At 42.5% G+C, this 14,163-nt stretch overlaps 1 protein-coding gene across 1 annotated transcript in view; it reads right to left on the minus strand.

Annotated features, from left to right (window-relative positions):
• The window catches only part of Ac13E (Adenylyl cyclase 13E), a 43,402-nt gene that overhangs the window by 13,411 nt on the left and 15,828 nt on the right, over positions 1-14,163 (minus strand). The gene's annotated exons all lie outside the window — the stretch shown is intronic.

Consider the following 14,163-nt stretch of genomic DNA (forward strand, 5'->3'; position numbering starts at 1 on the left):
TTTCTGTTGACCATTTCACTTCAATTCGAAATAAAGTGCGCAGTCGGAAATATCAAGAACTTGAAAATTCGGTAGAAAAACCAGAAACCCCATTATTGAGTTACTATGAAATCTTAACAATATTTGAGAAAAAATTGCAGCTGACCGATGCATATTGAAATTCAATCACTGCCGATGGCCAATTTATGTGGATCGATTGCGCACCGTGCTACACTCTTTGCAAGGAGCTCGTCTCGTGGACCAGTGGTTAGTTGCATCAGGAGCCCCTTTTGGTCGTAGCCCAACCACCTTAACACCCTCAACCCCCTTAACCCCTTGTTGCCCGTTGGGCACACAAAGGAATGGCGGGCCAGCAACGAGTGTCCAACAAAGTCATGCCATAGCCCGATGCTTCGTGCTCCATGGCCAGTGGATGGTGTCATGTCCATGTTGCATTCCAAAATATGATTAACTGTCAAAACAGGGCGGTGTCCAGCCAAGTGGGGCGTGGCCGGGCGTGGGTCATTTGGAGAGCAGGTCCTTGGTTGCAGTGCGGTTTTCCATGTGGCTGAAGTGAATGCACTTGTGGTCCCTGTGCTGCACATGCCACGCCCACGCCCACGCCCACAGCATCCCACTGCATTCCCCCTGCATCCCGATGAGCCAACAAACTCACTCAAAGTGTAAATAAGCACTTAAATTTTTAATGAATACACATGAAGCTGCAACCGAAAACGGGCAAGTGTTCCTGCGAATATCCTGCACGCTATGGATGCGATGGATATGGGGGCAAAAGGATATGTGCTTAGTGGAATGGCGTCGCCAAAATGCAATCAAAGCAAATGCACTAAACTTGAACACGCAAAAAGTTGCACTTGAAGCAGCAAGGGGATAACGAGGTGCTTACTTTAAATACGCCGCATCCATTTTGATTTCGGTCATTAGTTTTAACACGCCTAAGGAAATGGTCAATCAAATGGGTAATTCACTTGGTAAATAATCACCATACGGTGCCAAAGTTGGAGCCTATATATATATATTTCTTTCTGTGTACGCAGCCGAATGAAAGTGAACGTTTGGATGGCCAACTGAAATATGCATGAGTAGGTTTTTGCGAGCCCCAAAACCTGGACCTCGCAAGATTTTCCGTTTGCCCGCATTCGAAATGCACAAAGGACATTCCAAGGATGGGCACGAAGGATTCGAAGGGCGATGGGTGGCGTATGGAAGGGGTGGTGGTGGTAAACAATAACTGAAAATGCGATTATAACAAAGCGGCCTACACAAGGACAACAACGAAAGATGTACGAAAAAGATGAGGGCAGACATGCGAACGGAAAAGGCATGTATAATGCATAAACTGGAATATAATCGAGTGATATATGTATATATATATATATATATAGATATATACGATATATACGAACACATATGGCATATGCTTATATAAAGAAGAACTCGCACTTAAGCCGAAAATCCGTTGGCAACAATTGTGCGGGGAATCCCCAACCCCCTACCCTACCACCACCCATTAATGCCAAATGAAAAGGCCTGCGCAACAGCATTGCAAAAAACGTAGGCGGATTCCCCAACCTTCGACCCTTCGCCATTAAGTCAATAAACAGTGACAAAACGTAGAGTGTGCCAAGTTTAGCATATGTAAGTGTGCTCTGGGATGCAATTGTAGTCCTTGATGGCCAAAACAAGTTGTGTGCGGATAGTTAAAAACTAGTTGTGTTTAGATAGTTAAAACCCGCGATGGTCTTGTATATTCCCAATAGTAGAACTAATCATGTGCCCCAGCATGTGACTTACAGCTCTCGAGAATTGAGAGGGAGCCCGCGGCGCAAATGAAATGAAAATAAAATGAAAACAGTGAAAATATATCGCACACATTGAGGCTGAGTTACAGGCACCGACAATTACTCGCGCGAATTTGCTGCACTTGTGTGTGTGTGTGTAATAAGCTGAGAGCGAAAAAATCAATTTAAAAAGACATTGCCAAGGATAATGAGCAGCGCCAAGGAAGCGCCAGAGCTTTATTGGGGGAAGTTGGGGAATTCCGGAGACAGACGGTGCCTGCCATCGGAATGAGATTTGTAACTGGGATTGGGAATGGCAATCGCAATCGCAATCATCATAGGCCCAATCACCATCATCACCAACCCAATGCCGCGCGACGTGGGCCAAGGATTTCGCCATCACAAATCGTGCACTCAAGGGAGCTCTCAATCGGAATTGCCGAGGTCCTTTTCGCATAAGTATAAATACCAATAAAACGCTAACATTTTCCGCTCCGCACCTCACACATGATGACGTACTCCGTGCAGTGGCATTACGTGGAATAAGTGCCCTAATTGCGGGAAATAAAACTCTTTCAGATAAGATCGAAGCTACTGCTACTGGAGCTCGAACTCAATACTCGAAACTCAATAATGCGATAAGCATGCACTCTCCACGATAATTATGGTAATGGTCTTAGTACATTCTCAAGGATAATTCCGGTTTTCAGTAGCAAAACAGGATTTTAAAAATTGATTGATAATTGATTAGGAAGAAAGGGATTGCCAGAACAATTTTATAGCTTTCAATGTAACATATAGACTTTAAATAAGATTATTGCAAATATTTCATAATAATCTGCTTAAGCATTGATTGATTAACTTCTTAATAGGAAATCGTTGTCGTTCATTTTCTTTGTGCTCGCAAGTATGCAGCGGAAAGTTTTGAACTGATAATTGGTTTCAATGAAGCGTTATTTCAAAGACGGAAAAGTTCTGTCTATATATAAGCTGGTATACATGTATATATAAACGAACTGTTGGCTTGGCATGAGCATGAGATTATGGCATTTCCGACTAAAGTCAACAGCATTTCCGCCGCTTCACGCTTCACTACACTCAAAGTCGTGGCTCTTTTCCGCTGCAGTTTCCCATGGAAAGTCACCCCCCGCCCCCGCCGCACCAACCCCTCTAATCCCCACCATTCCCGATATTCTTTTCATCGATTTTCCGCAGCACCCGACACATTGTCATCAAATTGTTGTGCAGCTCTACGTCCGTTTCAATGTTCCAACTTCCATTTTGATTTTAGATATAATGCACTTTGCACCTGCCACGCCCACTCGCATCATGTCGCCCCTCATTGCAGGTGACACGTTTGCTGCGGCGCTCGTCAGCGAACAATTTTTTTGGCTTCTCACGTATTGAAATTGAAATACCCTTTAAAAAGCTGGTTTATATGGGCTTTTTTGTATTCAATTTAGCCGATTTCCAAGTTACCACAAACTTTATAAACACATTTATTTTTGTTTTTACTCAATTTCTGAATATCTTTAATCTCAGTACCTAAATCTACCATTTTCCAGGGTATTCTATAAACGCAGCATGCATCTAACACTTTTTTTCAATATAAAGTTAACTGTATTGGGGTTTTTGCGGATCCTTTGAGAGGCCATTACTTTAAGTGCAAAGTGGCGTCAATTAGCGCCGCATTCGCTGGCAAAAAAAAATCAAAATTCCCGAGGGAATGCTGGAAGGTCTTTTTTAATGCATATGCAAATAAATACGTGTACTTATGTGCATGTGCTTGCATTTGTTATTCGTATGATGCGCTCGAATATCCTTTGATTAAAACAGAACATTGCATGACATTTGCTTTAAGCACGATGACGAGGAGATTTGGGGGAATGGAGGGCGGGATAACAAGCTGCTTTCTCGGCCAAATGTTTGGTAGGCCCAGGGAAGAGGGGAAACGGAAAATGGGAAATGGGACATGGGACATGGGAAAAGCCCTCGACAGAAACACGCAAATGCATTCATGTGGATGCCGCCACCAGCCGACTGACTGGCAATCTGGATGACACAGAGCGGAGGTGCTGCACGGTTTAATTGTGGTGCCAGTCCAAGATTGGGAAAGCATTCATATAGCTACTGAACAACTACTTACTGTTAAATACAGTATACTATTATTTCGGGGTAAATAAATCTTTTTATCAAGGGCCACAGCTGCTGCTACTGGGCGCTTGAAAACTGAAACCGTTCTCCACCTTAGTTGGCTATAAAACTGCACGCATTGTTGGCAAACATATCAAGCATACGCCACGTGGTTCCTCAGTCAATGTGACACTCAAACTGAAACTAAAACCGAAACTGTAGCTGACGACCGAAAATGAACGTGATGATGCTGTGGATCAGGTGCCATTTCGATTGTTCTCGAAAATCCCCCATTGGGGCTATATACACCAATATTACGCATACGCCATGTTGAACGGCACTCCGCCACAGCATGAAATGGAAACTGATGCCTGCAGATTGAGCTGTCTCTACGCCATTTTCGTAACTATTCTCCAATGTAATTACCATTGTGAATAGCAAGCAACCTAATCCTGAGCTGAGAAATGAAAATTTGCTAGCGGTAAAATCATAGTAATGTGCTATTTGCTAGTTTCAAATAGTTGTGCACCTTAATATCAAAAATACGCCGCGTTGTGCGTCAATGGGATGCTAACATCCAGATTTTTCTGCCTCACTGTGGAATCCACGACTCAACCCATACACGATCTCTGGATCACTCCGTTTGTCCACCTGGTGACGTCTCTTCAAGGCGTCTGGCAAAAGTGGTGACAGCGTTGGCAGTCTTATCACAGCGCAGTGGCCAAAAAAAAGGAAGGTAAATGTGTGACAAGGCAAGCTGGAAAACAAGGGCAAAAAAAAGGGAGTGGGTGGGGGGTAGGTAACCGAAGGGGGAAGGGCCGGCGTGGGGACAAACAAATTGACGAACAAACGAGAATTGTTGACGGTGGCGAGATAAGCGATAAGATCTTCACTTCAAGCTGGCTGCTGTGACAGATTGAGATAGAAATGTACGAAGGAGAATACTGCCAAGCAGCTGCACAGTGAAAAAAAAGGGTGCAATTAATAGCATAAATTAAATGGAATCATCGTTAACATGATAAGTATGGTCAATATAAGACTTTAATGCTTTAATAACTTTCTAAATAAAAAATATATTAGTATATATACTATTTCTTGTTGAAATGTTGCTCTAATTATTGTTTTCTTCTTGTTAAAATGTTGCTATAATTATTGTTTATTTTTTCCAGTGCATCGGGACAGCCACACAAATTCAGTACATTTTATATATCTTTGTGTGCTGGTGCGACGATGCCTGATAATGAAAGTACTGAGTCCCGACAACGCTAGCCAAATATTTGAATTGCTTGGGATTGCAGCAATTGTCGCTGGGCGACAGATGAAGAAATTGTAGCGAATAAGAATAAGAAAGAAAAAGTTGTGGGAAATCCAATGTTGAATCTAAGCAGAAACATCTTGGAAAATGAAATCAGTTAAGTATATGCAATTTGAAATAGTTTGGATATCCTTTTGTCCTTTAAGAATTTCATTGCTGGACTTTAGAAGTCATCACACACTATGCCGGAATCACTGGCCTGCAAAATAAATAAATAAATGCACAAATTTCCATTTGCCTTATTTGTGCAGCTGCGATAATGTTCGAAATGGAGAATCACTGAATTACCCGATGAGATAATGCGACATAACTCTGGACCAGCACTGCTCACCACCTGACAGAGTTCGCAGTCGCTTTGCTGACACGTCACTCAGAGGAATTCTTTCGAAAAGGGGTTTTAAACACAACAACCACCCCCCCCCCCCTGAATCACTCTTAATCTCCCTTGCTGGCAGTCGCAGTTAGTAGCAGTAAAATGCGCTCATTTGCAAATGCGTTCACTGAATGCGATTGGTAATTTTTCCATGATTTTCGACTCTGTTTGGCCAGGCGTAATATAATTGTGTGCATGACCTTGCACCCGCTTCTCACCTGCCGCCCAACTGCCTCACCCCTTTCGACGCCCACCACCAGCTGCCACTCCCCTTCAGTGTTAGGCAAACATCAACAAATTTATGACACTGTCGAGCAAACACAAAAATACAAAGAAAAAAAAAAACAGAAGAGTACAGGCGAGCGAGAGTGCTTCGGTTTTTTGTTTTTTTGCTTCTTCTTCTTCTTTCGGAACAGCGCATGTGGAAAATTTTGACTTTGTTTGCCCCGGATTCGTACCGCCCATCCAACCAACCACCCAGTCACCCAACTCTCGAGATGATCCCCACAGATTCCCGCCCGCCGGTTAAACACTTTGAATGACTTTATCGCGTTTTTATCGCTGCACCATTTACCTGCCCTTGTCTTTGGTGCACTGAGAGAAAGATCTGAGGGAAGCTATGTTTTATGAATTCATAAAAAGTTATCACATTTAGTTATAAGAGAAAGCAAACTGAATGTTTCATTAAAACATATGTGCGTATAATATTAAAAGGCACATAGTTCCTATTATTTTATATTTTATTAAAGTCCATATTTTTTTTCAACTTCAAGCCTTTAGAGTTTTGATCGCTTTTATGTCTGGAAAGCTGTGCAATTTTTTCTCAGTGGACTTGTTCTCATTCCCGTTTTTGCTGTTGCCATTATTATTTTATGAGAATTGCTCTCGGCCTGACAGATTTATGTGGCAAAGGTGCCTGGCCCCCACTTGTCACCGGTTGCCCCTCCAGGCAACTCACAACTCACAACTCATAACCCCGCCTAAATGCTGCTTAAATTCTATTAAATCGCTGGCTCAGTTCGCAGTGGCTTGAAAATTCTGTTTGTCACGTAGCCGCAATGTATATTATACACACTACTCCCCAATCCCATTGCCATCGCAGGGAATCGGAATGCAGGAGTACTCCTTCAGTTCTAATGAGGCAGCTCCTTTGGATGGCCTGATGGCTAGGTGGTTAGTTGGTTAGTTGGTTAGTTGGTTAGCTGGTCACTTGGTCAGATGGTCAGATGGTCAGCAAACACTCGGGGAGATTGCGTGCCGCAGAACTTAATTGATTGCCCAAAGGTCGGCAACTGGCATCCCAGAAATCCCATTCCATCCCATCCCATCCCTTTGCCCACCAGGAGAACGATGAAGTGCCGAGATGGAATAGCTTCCCGGTTTGGAATGCCGTTCTACAGGGTGAAAGAAATGTCACATTTTTCCCAGCCGTAGTATTTAATATAAATGTACTTGTCAATTGAAATATTTGTAGCCATTTTGCAAATTCTTCACCCTTTTTCAGCTGGAAAATAATTTCATTTTAATTTGTTTCATTTGCTACTCGATATTGAGTACATTGAGCGAATAGTTTATCAATCGCCTCCCATTCATAACAATAAAACCATTGATATCGATATAAGATAGCTAATTAGTAATATAAACTTGTCCTACAGTTTATCAATATTGTTAATCGATTGCATATGCAAAGAAAATTATCTTGATTGCATAATGTTATCAATGTTATTGATAGAGCGCATACAAACTTATCATGCACATGTGGAAAGTGATTTTAATCTTATCATGCAGTACGTTAAACTCGAAAAACTTTAAGAAAAAATGACCATCTGCTTTCAGTGTGCTGTGAAATATGTATTTTGATTATTGGCTATTTCCTAACGTTTTCAGCATCAGTTTTCTCGATAGTTTCCTCGTTGTAACCACCATAATTTCCATTCACCAGATGGCAGAAAAACCCTTTTTGGGTTTTTAATTTTCACACAGCTGCCTAGGAATACATTACATTCTGCACCATATGCTGCTAATTTCAATTGGAGTCCAGACTTGGATTCGATTTTTGTTTCTTAGAAATGCGAGAAGAAACCGAAATCCATGTTAACAGAGTGCATTTGTATGCTGATAATATATCAAAGCACATTTTACTCCAAATACAGTTAGCCGCGGCGAAGAAACAAACTAATTTTCTATTGAATAACAAACAACAAACAAATGCGAGGCGGCATAAAGAAGTTCCAAGGGAGGCAAACAAATCGAAATAGTACTTTATATGTGAAGGGGCAGCTACAGTACTGATTCAGTAAGTTGGACCCTTAAAATACCGAATAGCCTTAACCAAAAAACGAAACATATAAATATAGGGTATAAGTAAGAATAGTCCAAAGGGACTTGTAGATATCTAGTGTTTTTCCATGGCCTTTTGTCAAGGCTTCACTGTGCTCCTTGTGTGGGCGGTATATTAAGCACACACAATGCCCATAAAAATCCGATGCCCATAGGTTGGCCAGCAAGACGAGATGCGAGATGTGAGATGAAACGAGATGGGCCCACGGAGATGGATGATGAGGCGAAGGTGGCGAGCGAGATGCTGGACAACCGCAGAAGGCAAATTGAAAATAATGTATATCCCATCCAGCGAAATAGGAGTGGCGCACGGATGTGCCAGGATCAGGCCGAGGAACAGGAGTGAAAACGGAAAAAGAGCCAACAAGGAGCTGGTGCCAACACGAGGAGGAGCTGCAGCCATCATCCGTCGGTCACTTGAGATTGTTGCTAATTTAATTGGATTTATTTGCTGCGTGCTTGAAATTTATGATAAGGCCGGCCGGGCCAACGGATGACAGCGGACAGCCGCGGATGCCACGAGCGGCTGTCTCCTTATCTCTGGCAAATCGCCGAACGCCCTCGAATGGGATATCCAGATTGGGGTTTATGTCCCCGAGGGTAGCCAAGTGGGCGGCGTCATCTAAATTGAATTTTCGGCCGGGGGATAAAAGTTCCCGGGAAACAACGAACAAATATTGATGGCTTGGCTATGAATGTGCTTGGGTTAACCATTTCCAAGGGAGCTCTCCTAATATGAAGCTAGAATAAATGTTTATATAAACATTGCATTAGATAGTTTAGTTGGATATTTCCCCACTGAAATCAATTAGTTGTGTCTATATCTGTTATCAATTGAACTTAAGAATTCGTTCAGATACTCTAATAAAACTCTACTGTCTTCTAAAAATTTGTATATGATTTAAAATGGATTTCTTTTCGTATACAACTTAATAGATACTCTTGATACTGTTTAAAAAACGCCAACATATGCTGGTAAAGGATTACTGCCAGGAGCAGAAGGAAACTCACTTTTAGCAGGCTAAAATGTGGGCGGTGGGTGGCTTTCTCGGGATTGAGGATTACGAGGGAAGATGGTAAGGATGCACACCACTTGGCATGGCATTCCTTTAGCTGCTCGCGTATTGCAAATGACGTTCGACAAATCCTCACTGGTGGCAGCTGCAGGTCATGTCTCGCCCACAAGGAGCACCGTTCACAATTTGCCACCCATCAGCCTCATTTCAGACGAGTTTTGATGAGTTGCAAAGGCGGCTGACGTAATGGCGCCACCCTCTTATCAGCCCCAACCCGAGTTTATTTTTATCGTACTGCTGCTGATTATGAAATTCTTTTGGCAAAGGCTCTGTGGGGCAGGCCCAAGTGCCAAAGGTTAAAGGTGAAATGTAAAAGGTAATAGGGGATGGAGCTGTGAAGCGGTGCGGGGTGACAGACCAACAATGCAAAGCAATCTGTCAAAGGTGTCAAAGCCAAATTGGGCCACCACAGCAAATGAGGCAGCAATAATTTTTCGACAATTGTTTGCTTTACAATCCCTGGCAGCTGTCACGCTTCATTTGACAACAAAAGTCGAAGGAGAAGGCTCAAACATTCCGCTGGCCACGGGGCATTTTGAACAATAGATTATCAAAGTTATTGACAAATTTGCAATACATTTAAAACGCTCCTTTAAGCACAGAAAATCCTTAAAGAATTTGTAGAGCCATGTTGTTGGAAAGATGTCTGCTTTTATGCAAGTTGTAAATAATTTTGAAACATCAGAATACATTTTTGCCTATCACAGCATATATGAAATTAATAACCTTTGCCAACTTTCTGGCCAAAGTGTGCTTTTCTCGGCAAAGTGTGCCATCAGCTTTGCTGTCACACCTGGCGTATGCGTATTTATTTGCTATATGTGCGCATTTTAATAGGCCACTTTGCGTGTCTCTTCCACTGCGAAGCTTTTCCACTTGTCGCTGGAAGTTTATAGCTCATTATGGGGCTTAATTGTCGCCAAAAGGACGCAGGATCCGGGCGGTGAACTGGTAACCCAAGACCGAGAGACGGAGATGCGGCGACAGACTTGGACCTGGGCGAAACTTTTAATTGGAAAACTTTCTGCATACGCAAAGATAAACGCGCCTCAACGCGACCAACCCAACCCATTCCATCCGGCACATCCCACATCTCGCATCCTGCCTCCTTCCTCATCTCCTCATATGCAAATGCATGCAAATCAGGATACAAGCGGCTTAGTCCTGCCCGCGACTCTGCGACATTGCCATAAATGTTTTATGTTAATTTCGACAGCTGCTGCGAGTGCAAAGGCGTCGCTGTCTTCCCCATAATGATGCGGAATGATCGGATTGCTTGATGGGCCGCAGGACGTAGGACGATGGCAAAGGCAGATGCTTGGAGACCGATGAAACAGCTGGCAAGCAGGACTTTTGCCTGAATGACGTTCCTAAGTCACATTACGTTGAAGATTCTGGTCACCAGTCATTCTTACTTTCAAACAACACCTCTTAAATACATAAAAAAGGATATCACATATTTGTTAAAGGGCACAAATCGAATCGAAAATGCCTATAAATTGCCCATTTCCCCATTAACTACAACCGATTAACGCTGCCTCGCAGTATCAGATGTCATTTAAGTGGGCCAATGTCCCCCTGCTGACCTTTCGGATTGCGGTTCAATGAAGGTTATGCCGATTGGAGATTACAAGAGTGGCTGTAAATGGGGGTATTGCGGTGCACCACCTCTCATTATGACCTTGGCCCCGCCTTGACCCCCGATTGCGGCCTCCACGAGACGTCGAAGTCATGAATTCGCAGCCAGAATCGAATATCCTCCTCAGCCCACAAGAGGACCCATGCTCGTTGACTTGACATTAGACCCACTGATTGGATTTGGAATAGTGGGATAGTGCTACTTCGGCTACCAATTTGTATATCGTTGCTCGATTGTGTTTGGGATAATCTCATACCTCGTACGATATATTTTCTGTATGACAATATTTAATAAAATGTTGATGACGAGCCCATATGAAAATATTTAATTATGGTCGATTTTTGGACATAAAATAGGAAATAATTGTTAAGATATAGAATGTATTAAGTATGCTAGGTTCGTAAATAAATTTCCAAACGACTGTATTCAAAGATATTATTTAAATTTCATTTGTAACTTTTTGCAAATTTTGATGCATTTTGATGTAAAAATTAATTAATTTCACAAAATCCGTTAAAAAGTGTTACTGACGGTTAGTATCGATTATAAGGAGTATAAACTGGTAATTCATTTTTCTACGTGACCATTTTTAGTCAAGTTATACCCAAAAAACCCATCCTTAGTATTGAATTTTTTGCCACGAGTTTTTCTTCCTGATTTTTTGTACAAAAATGCGAAAATTTGGCCAAAAATGTATTTCACAAAATCCGTTAGAAATGGGAGCGTCGATTTGCATTCTGGCAAATCTAATTAAGTATTTGCAAAAAGTCATGCTATAGTGGGCTATAGCCATTGTCCCATTCACTTATTCGATTTGTCTTGTTTTGACCAAATGAACTGCTAACAGTCTGGCTGTTCATGTGAAATGTGACAAAACTGGTCGAGATACGTGTCCGTTTTGCTATGTAGCATGTTGTTCTGTTTCGGGGTCTTTCGTTTGCCTAGTTTGTGATTACAATATTTTTTATGGCACACTTGCAGGCGCAGATCCTGTGCAACTACACTGCTGGTATGCATATCCTTGGGTGCTGCAACCGAGTTCATTTGTACACGTCTCACGTGGGGAAGCTCCATTCGTTTGCCAGTTGTCCAGTTTTCCCGTTTTCCTGCTCTTCGTTCACCCATCGCAGTTAGTTTTTCACCATTTTCCACACAGTTGTGCGGCCATTTTTTCGTACCTGACCCACACACAGCTCCTTGTTGGCCACTTTTGTTTGCTTGCCGTAACTTTAGTGCTGTGTCAATTTCAGGCCACGACATTGCGACACTTTCTTCGCCTTCTGGTTTCGTGCGGGGAAACCTTCTCCCCCCCCCCCTCTACTTGCTCCACTTTCCCCATTGTTATTGACTATTTATTTTTCATTTAGTTTATTGCGGATCAGGGCTGGCTGTTTGTCTTTCGGAGGCAACACGCAACAAAAACAAAAAAAAAAAAAAAGCGGAGACAACACACAGATACGAATACAGAGATACATAAAAAGATACAGATACAACGGCAGAGAAGTGGAGAAAATCGCGCTAATGATTCGAGGCACCTGGCACCTCCCCGCCTTCATTAAAAACGCATCAATCAAGGGAAATCAATGCCAACAATGGACAACAACTGATTCGAGCTGCCAAAGACAAGCAGCGATGATGATGAGAACGATGGGAATAACCAGTGTGCGAATAGAAATGGTCATGAGGATGTGGTTAAGGATGTGGATAATTCAATGGCAATGTCATGGGCGAGGACAAGTTGATGGCAGGGCGGACTAATTGCCAGACGCCATAATCATCACCCACCACCATCATCATCATCATCATCATCATCATCATCATCATCATCATTCCCATCAGTGGATTCCATTCGAGTCGAGGCAAATGACCAAGGCACTCATTAAGTCCTCGATTGAATCGTTTCGCGTTTCGAGTGCTCCTAATCCGCAACTGGCGCACTCGGCAATTAAAGTTAAGCATTCAACCGGCTAAGTATCTCAATTTCAGGCTCTTCTCGGGATTAACTCACTTCTGATGGAGCACCAATTGTCCAACTGGAAATGATTTTCAAGTCTCATCTCTCTTTCTATTCGAGGGTCGTAGCTCTTAGCTGTCTAAAACCGCTTTCCATTTATTTCCTATATATTAAATTTATTTAGAGAGAATTTTTCAAGTGAGTTTACTTTGAACTTGTTTCTGGACTATTTATATTCCATTTATGAAAGTACGTTTGATGCAATGATATCAATGGTTATTTAGTTTGCTAAAGTGCGGTTCTCTAACCCAACAATAAAGTTGATTTGAAAAATAGAAGTCGTCTCAAAAGTCAAAGCTAAGCGGTTTCACAAATGCATTTCGAAGTAAACTATGAGTCCCCTCTTTTTTATTTTTTTTTAAACATTACCTTTTGATCAGAAGTGCGTTTAAAATTTTTTCTTCTTCAAACTAGCGAAACTAGTAAATCTTTCCAAATGTCATTAAGTTCAGCCTACGATTTTCCTAATTTAGTTCGTTACATTTTGCATGTCATCCCATGCCTCGCAGATCAATCATACGCCGCGTAAGCCAACACAGAATAACATCGAAATTCGCATTTGTAAATTTGTTGCTCCCGCAGCGAACTTTTCCCTTCAACGAGCGGGTTGAAAATGCAAATATTCTCCCTAATAACATGCCAACAAGCAATCTGACCGAAAAGCCATGCACAGCGAGAAAAGGCGATGTTATTAATAAAATTGTTGGCTATAACAATAATAATAATAATAAAAAAAAAAAAAACAGCAATTGGTGATTTCCGTTGATGTCGAACGTGAGCGTTTTTACAATTTTAAATGGCAATGGTATAGTTCATGGAAAACGATTTTTATCGACGAAAATGTAGTAGCTATTAAACAACATTTTCATTGCGCTTTTCTCGCAGTGCAGGAGCATTGGAGCGCTGGAAGTGGCGTTCCTTGGCTTCTGTGCAACTCGGACGTGGCTGAACATGTGGAATGTATGGATGTGCCTGTGCATGTGGCCATGGTCGACCCATTTAGGAGTGCTCGCGATGGAGACGCCGTCGTGGTTGTCGCGCTCCGTTTGCTGCATAAATCATGCGCCAAAAGCACAAAGTCCTGCCAGGACGCGAAATTGCTAGATGGAGTGGGAAAGTTGGATGGCTAGCTGCTGGCTGGTTGGCTCAAATGAATTTGTAAACAGGTGCAAATTAGGTCAATATTTATGTCTGCGTGTGCGAGTCCGTCGTATGGGTCCGTCGTGCTTGTTTATGGCGACAGCTGCTCGACTCAGTTATTGCCGCCTGTTGCTCATGATGCTCCCACCCTATAGGTATGCTCCATATAGCCGTATAGCCGCCACATGGAGTCGCACACATACATAAACATGAGGCATTGGCGACGTTGGCGACGAAAGACGATGACGATGACGATGGCGATGGCGATGGCTACGGCGATGACGACGTCAGTGACCCAAAATTCAAATGCCTATGCGGGAAATGCCAGCAGGAAGTGGCATTGGAGATGGGG

This window comes from Drosophila melanogaster, chromosome X (assembly GCF_000001215.4).
Source record: "Drosophila melanogaster chromosome X".
NCBI lineage: Eukaryota > Metazoa > Arthropoda > Insecta > Diptera > Drosophilidae > Drosophila > Drosophila melanogaster.